We start from the raw sequence: 6067 nt of genomic DNA on the forward strand, positions 1-6067 counted from the left end.
ATGGCATGATATGGGACCAAGAGGGTTGGAAAGAGATTATGTGTTGCTACCTATGTAAGACATTAATTACTAAAGTGGTTGCACATCTGTTCATGGGTTCACTTTTAGCCCTCAGGTTAATACCCTGTGGGTAACTCATAACTTGTAATTATCTTACCAGCTGGTAACCTTCTAAGCTCTTCTAGCTACCCAAAGGGGGTAAAAGTTATGATGGCAAGGAACTGTGTACAAATCCGTATTTGTGATTCCCCCCCCCCCCAGCCATATGCAAGAAAATCATGAGGTGGAATAATCCCAAATTCTTAAATCCCTAACAGCAAATTGGTTGATTTGATTTCATTGAGAGAGTTCCATGCAGAATCTAACTTGGAAGGAGTATTAAGCAAATTGAACCAAGTCTTCTACCAAAAAGAAAACCCATCCTCAAATCAACCTTGATTTTATTATTAAAACACTTTGTTTCAACATAATTATTTTGAATAAAATCCACATTCATCCTGCCCTGAACCACCAGCAACTAAAATGTTGCTTGAGCATTCACTGTGTCAAGTTTTCAGTCTGTTTTGAAATACTGAAATTTCCTCTGGGATTCAAATTGCATTAAACTAAGTGCTCTAATAGATATGCTTCAAGAGATCCATTTCAGATTTTACCCTATTATACATCTTTTAAAACCTCTAACATTCTAGAACTCTAGGGGAAGAAAGGATATGCACAGTGCTTATCAGATACCTGCAATTTCATGGTTTATGATTATAGTCCCATAAGATGTACTCAAGAACACAATCTAGGGAAAGAACATGGGAAATCCCTTCCCTTCTGGGTCCTAGGTTCAGTCACTGGCAACTTCAGGTGGGGCTGAGAGAGACACCTGCCTGAAACCCTGGAGACCACTGGTAGTGCAGGCAGTACTAAGCCAGATGGGACAATGTTCTGACTCAGTAAAAGCCAACTTTCTATGATCTTATTAGATGTGTTGGGCCATGGCTCAGTTGCACAGCATCTGCTTTGTGTACAGCAGGTCCCCAGCTGAATTCCCAGCATCTGCAAGTAGAGCTGGGAATATCTCCCCACAGAGAACAACTGTCAGTCAGTGTTGTGAATGCTAAACTAGAAGGACTAGCTGTCCATATTCCACCAAATTTCAGATTCCATGCTACTGTTGCTCAGTATCTCCTGAATGTTTTTTTCCATGTATCCTATGGTAATGCAACCCACTAATTCTTCAGTGATTAAGTCTAAGTATTTCCAACTTTAGCTGCCTACCTATCTTTTTTTTTATGAATTCTGTTCTATGGTTGGCTATTTTACATTTGTTCATTTAATGTGTTGTACCTTACCCTGGTGGACGCGGGTGGTGCTGTGGCCTAAACCACAGAGCCTAGGACTTGCTGATCATGAGGTCAGCGGTTCGAATCCCTGCGATGGGGTGAGCTCCCGTTGCTCGGTCCCTGCTCCTGCCAACCTAGCAGTTTGAAAGCACGTCTACTGCAAGTAGATAAATAGGTACCGCTCCGGCGGGAAGGTAAACGGCGCTTCTGTGTGCTGCTCTGGTTTCTCCAGAAGCGGCTTAGTCATGCTGGCCACATGACCCGGAAGCTGTACACCGGCTCCCTCGTCCAGTAAAGCGAGATGAGCGCCACAACCCCAGAGTCATCCACAACTGGACCGAATGGTCAGGGGTCCCTTTACCTTTACCCTGGTAACTACACAAATGAAGGGTGGGTTATAAATTGTTTGTTTGTTTGTTTGTTTGTTTGTTTGTTTGTTTGTTGTTAAAATTCAATACTGCACTTCATCCAAGGATCAGAGGGTGGTTCACAATATAAAAACACAACAATACATAAAATAATAGCAAACAAAAACAACACACACACACCAGCTTAAAAGGCCATAGATGGTTTAATTAGCCAAAGGCCAGGGAGAAGAGGAATGTTTTTGCCCAGTGTCACAAAGGCACCAGGCGATCCTCCCTGGGGAGAGCATCCCACAAGCGTTCTCATGTTGACATAGCAAAGACCTGTTTAAATTAATTCAAAACATAAACAGGAAAATTTCAACACATCTTTAAAAAGATCTTCTTAAGACTCCCTCCTCCTTTTTCACCAAGGATGTGAAACCTGTGGCCCTTCGGATGTTTAGTACCATCTCCCGTAATCCCTGCTGAGGCTGACGGCCTCCAACAAGATACAGAAGGCCACAAATTCTCCATCTCTGCTTTTAGTGATGGGATTTTCTAAAAACTCTTAAAGTTGAGTTGAACTACATAGATTCCCATCTCAGTGAAAAATGAGGACCAGTTCCTCATTCCTAAAAATATGAACAATTCTTACGTATTATCTGCATTATTATACACATAATAACTTACTCAAAGGCATATGCACCTCAAGTTTCCTAACATAAACGGCACATAAACGGATACAGAAAATAGTGCATATAAGTATTTTTTTTACATATACTTTTGCCTGTAATTAGTCAGGAGGTTGTTTCTGGTTTTTAATTGACAGTGCATGAGCAATTCAGACATAAGCACTCACCTGATGCAACAGGCAGACCATGGCAGGCAAATCTTGATTGGGTCAAAATTGTCAAATTCCGTGTATAAATCTATTTAAAATGGACTTCTCCTTCCATCTCTCCCTGCCTTTCAAAAATATAATATCCTACTCCTACACATAAGCATGAGGTGGAAATTCAGGCTCCCAGACCAGCAGGTGTCAAACTGGGAAAAATCAACCAGAACTTGAATTACTGCAAAACTAAGTTAAATTGTGATTAATCAATTCAATGACATAATCATTCTTAATGTACTCAGAAAACACAGACTGCCATGACTGCTATGTCAACAGTAGCTAACTCATTCATTTATACATTGGTCAAAGGATTCTGAAGTACACCACTGTGGACAGCAGAATATAGGGGTCAGATGGTCTGGTGTAGTTCCACTGGTTTTGTCTCAGAAAGTTTTCATTGAAAATCAATGAGCCTGGGCCCTGTTCACAGAACTGCTTCTTGTGTTCCCTGATATAACCACCATCCACACCATATAACTCAATGTCAATTCACAGCAGGAAAGTTGTTTTCAAGTTTTGCTCCCCAGGTATTTACACTGAGAAGAAGATAGATTGAAGAGAGCATTGTGGTTGAGAACCAAGAGTTCTTAAAGGAAGACAAATGGATGGGAAACAAGGCCTCTGAGGAATAACTGAAGGAATCAAGAATGGATGAGATGATACAAAAGAATGGGCAGAGGAGGTAACAACAGTGCATAGCAGGCAATGTTATGGAAACGTTTGTGAACAGAATATGTGACAAGGCTTGGAGTTGAAGAATAACTGTACAACCTCTTCTTCAGAGGATGCAGCTGCAGATTCAGAGAGAGAGATGGAATCGCCTCCACAACCAACTCCAGATGTACCAGATAAACCAGAAGCACTTGTACAAGAGGAACTGGTTGTGAAAGTACCTCAAAAGCCCAAAGGACATTGCATTACCCACCTCTTACTCTGAAGAAACCAACTCAGAAGCCCTGCTGGAACCAAAGTGTCCCTGCTCCACTGGCATCAACAACTTCTACAGCAGACTGGGCCCCTTTAAATGGAGAGGTTCATTTCACTGAAGCTGGCTACTGAGATTTTATTTTATCTGTTTTATTTATTACATTTGTATACTGTGCCACATCTGAAGAACCCAGGGTGGTTAATAACAGAAAAATGCAAAATGAGAATGCAAAATACATAATATAATAAAAACAACCTAATAGCCCACCTCACTTCTAATGGGTTTACTCTAAGCATAAGTAGCAATGGGTACAACACAGGCTATCAGGATTCTAATGATACCTCTCACCTTCTCATAACACATGACCTCATCATCATTATCATGAGCAATTAATAATAAGTAATATACTCGCTAGTATTGTCAGCAGTAAACCAGAATTGGGGAACAGTGGGGTTCTATGGTGATGGTCGGGGGATGCAGGTGGCACTGTGGGTTAAACTGCAGAGCCTAGGACTTGCCGATCAGAAGGTCGGCAGTTTGAATCCCCGCAACGCAGTGAGCGCCCGTTGCTCAGTCCCTGCTCCTGCCAACCTAGCAGTTCAAAAGCGTGTCAAAGTGCAAGTAGATAAATAGGTACCGCTCCGGCGGGAAGGTAAACGGCATTTCCTTGTGCTGCTCTGGTTCGCCAGAAGTGGCTTAGTCATGCTGGCCACATGACCCGGAAGCTGTACGCCGGCTCCCTCGGCTAATAAAGCGAGATGAGTGCCACAACCCCAGAGTCGGTCACGACTGGACCAAATGGTCAGGGGTCCCGTTACCTTTACTATGGTGGTGGTGATGATGTTTTCCCTCTCTTACCTCTCCATAACACACCACATCATAGTTATTTAATAACCATCCAGTCTTGTTTTAAATGCAGTTTTTGCTTTGAATTGTTTTTTATTTATTATATGCATAAAATGCCTTGAGACAGTGGTTTGGCAGGTAGTTCATAAATTATCTGCAAGAATAACACTTTTTAAATAATGTCAGCACAATTAGCAATGAAACAAAATCCTGGCACGGGGAGGCTTAATCCATCAATTAGCCAATGACTATCCCGCAACTGGCCATTAATAATTTGTAATCACTTTGGCTAATATTATTAATAATAGCCCTAATACATTTTAATTAATAATGTTAATAACTATTATTATTATTTATTACCCGCACTTCACCTTAAGGCCAAGGACAGGTTACATTTGAAAACACAACAACAAAAAACACAACCACAAAAATAACACCTAATAAAAAGTAACAAAATTCATACAATTGCTTGTTTTAGATTGATATTTCAAGTTTTTCTGCATTAGAAAGCTTCAGGGCTGCTATTCCTATTTAAGATTCAGTTTGAGAATCATGACTTCCGGGGGCGGCGCGAACGGCAATGGCGGTCCTCTTCTGAATGGGAGAGGAGGCTCCGCAGGCAACGGGTCGTCCGCTACGGCGAAGCGGAGACCCATTTTGGAAAACCCCAGGCAGCAAGAGCCTGGGGTCTTGAGGCTCGGTGGGCGCCTTGAGCGACCCTCCAAGCGCTAAAGGAACCCCGTAAGGGGCTCCGGAGCGTGGAGGGGGGTTGCGGCGCTGAGAGCTGCTTCACAGCCTGTGGAGCGAAGCCGCGCTGCTGCTGCCGGTGAGCGCTGATCCTTTTTCCTGCTAAATTACGGATTCGGACGAAAAGCAACTAACTTGTGAGTAAAAGACTGAGTCACTTGAAATTAGAGACTTTAAAGGAAAAATTTAAATTGGCTTGAACTTGGCTGAAAGCGGAGAGACGTGGAAACAGGAAGTCCGTCTTCCGCAGCCATTGAACTTGAAAAAAGCAATCAGCTGGAGGAGTGGAGGCTGAAAGAAAGAGATTCGAAGCTTTACAGATCTAAGCATCTATTGAACTTGCATCTTAAAGTAAAGACTTTAAGCTAAAGATTTGGGATTACTACTTGCACTTGACTTTCCTCCTTTTATTGGATTACAAATTAGAAGGTGAAACCCAGAGTCAGGAGCTGCCTGAGCACTAAGGGAGCTGTCAGTACTGCAGATTTGGATACTGTATATTGGAACTTGCAACAATCTGAGGGTATTGAGACCTTTTAAATTTGAAACACTCTTTTTGGAGATAAATAAGCACTGTCTGTAACAAAGTGACCATTTATAAACTCTGCTAAACATTTGTATTTGAAGGTTCTTGGACATTAAATTAGACTCAGAAAGACATTTTAAGCTCCCTCTAGAGGATTGGATTAAAACAGTGACTTTACATGCACATTTTACTTTCGATTCCCTTGTTGTTTGCTTGCTCTGGACCTTTCCATTCCCATGGGAATAACTCAGTGTGACCTTGACTGACAGATAACGTTGGAATGAGTGGCACAAGAAAAAGAGGGAGAGCCAAACAAACAACTTTAACAACTCTAACCTCAGCCTTGCAGACACGTAGATCATCTGTACCTACTTTGCCCTCAGAAGTAGAGGGAGAGGGTGAAGCAGAGCAGTTACAATTGGAAGATATGGCCTCAGGAGTATCTGT

General features: G+C 42.0%; 1 long non-coding RNA gene across 1 annotated transcript; it reads right to left on the reverse strand.

Annotated features, from left to right (window-relative positions):
• Positions 1 to 505: 505 nt before the first annotated feature.
• Positions 506 to 4210, reverse strand: LOC308467947. The gene is made up of 3 exons (XR_013981394.1): positions 3499 to 4210; positions 2538 to 2722; positions 506 to 1706 (listed from the first exon to the last, which is right to left on the reverse strand). It is a non-coding gene; the product is annotated as an uncharacterized lncRNA (long non-coding RNA).
• Between the last annotated feature and the right edge of the window lie 1857 nt (positions 4211 to 6067).

This window comes from Podarcis pityusensis, assembly GCF_964106645.2.
Source record: "Podarcis pityusensis genome assembly, chromosome: Z".
NCBI classification, from domain to species: Eukaryota; Metazoa; Chordata; class Lepidosauria; order Squamata; family Lacertidae; genus Podarcis; species Podarcis pityusensis.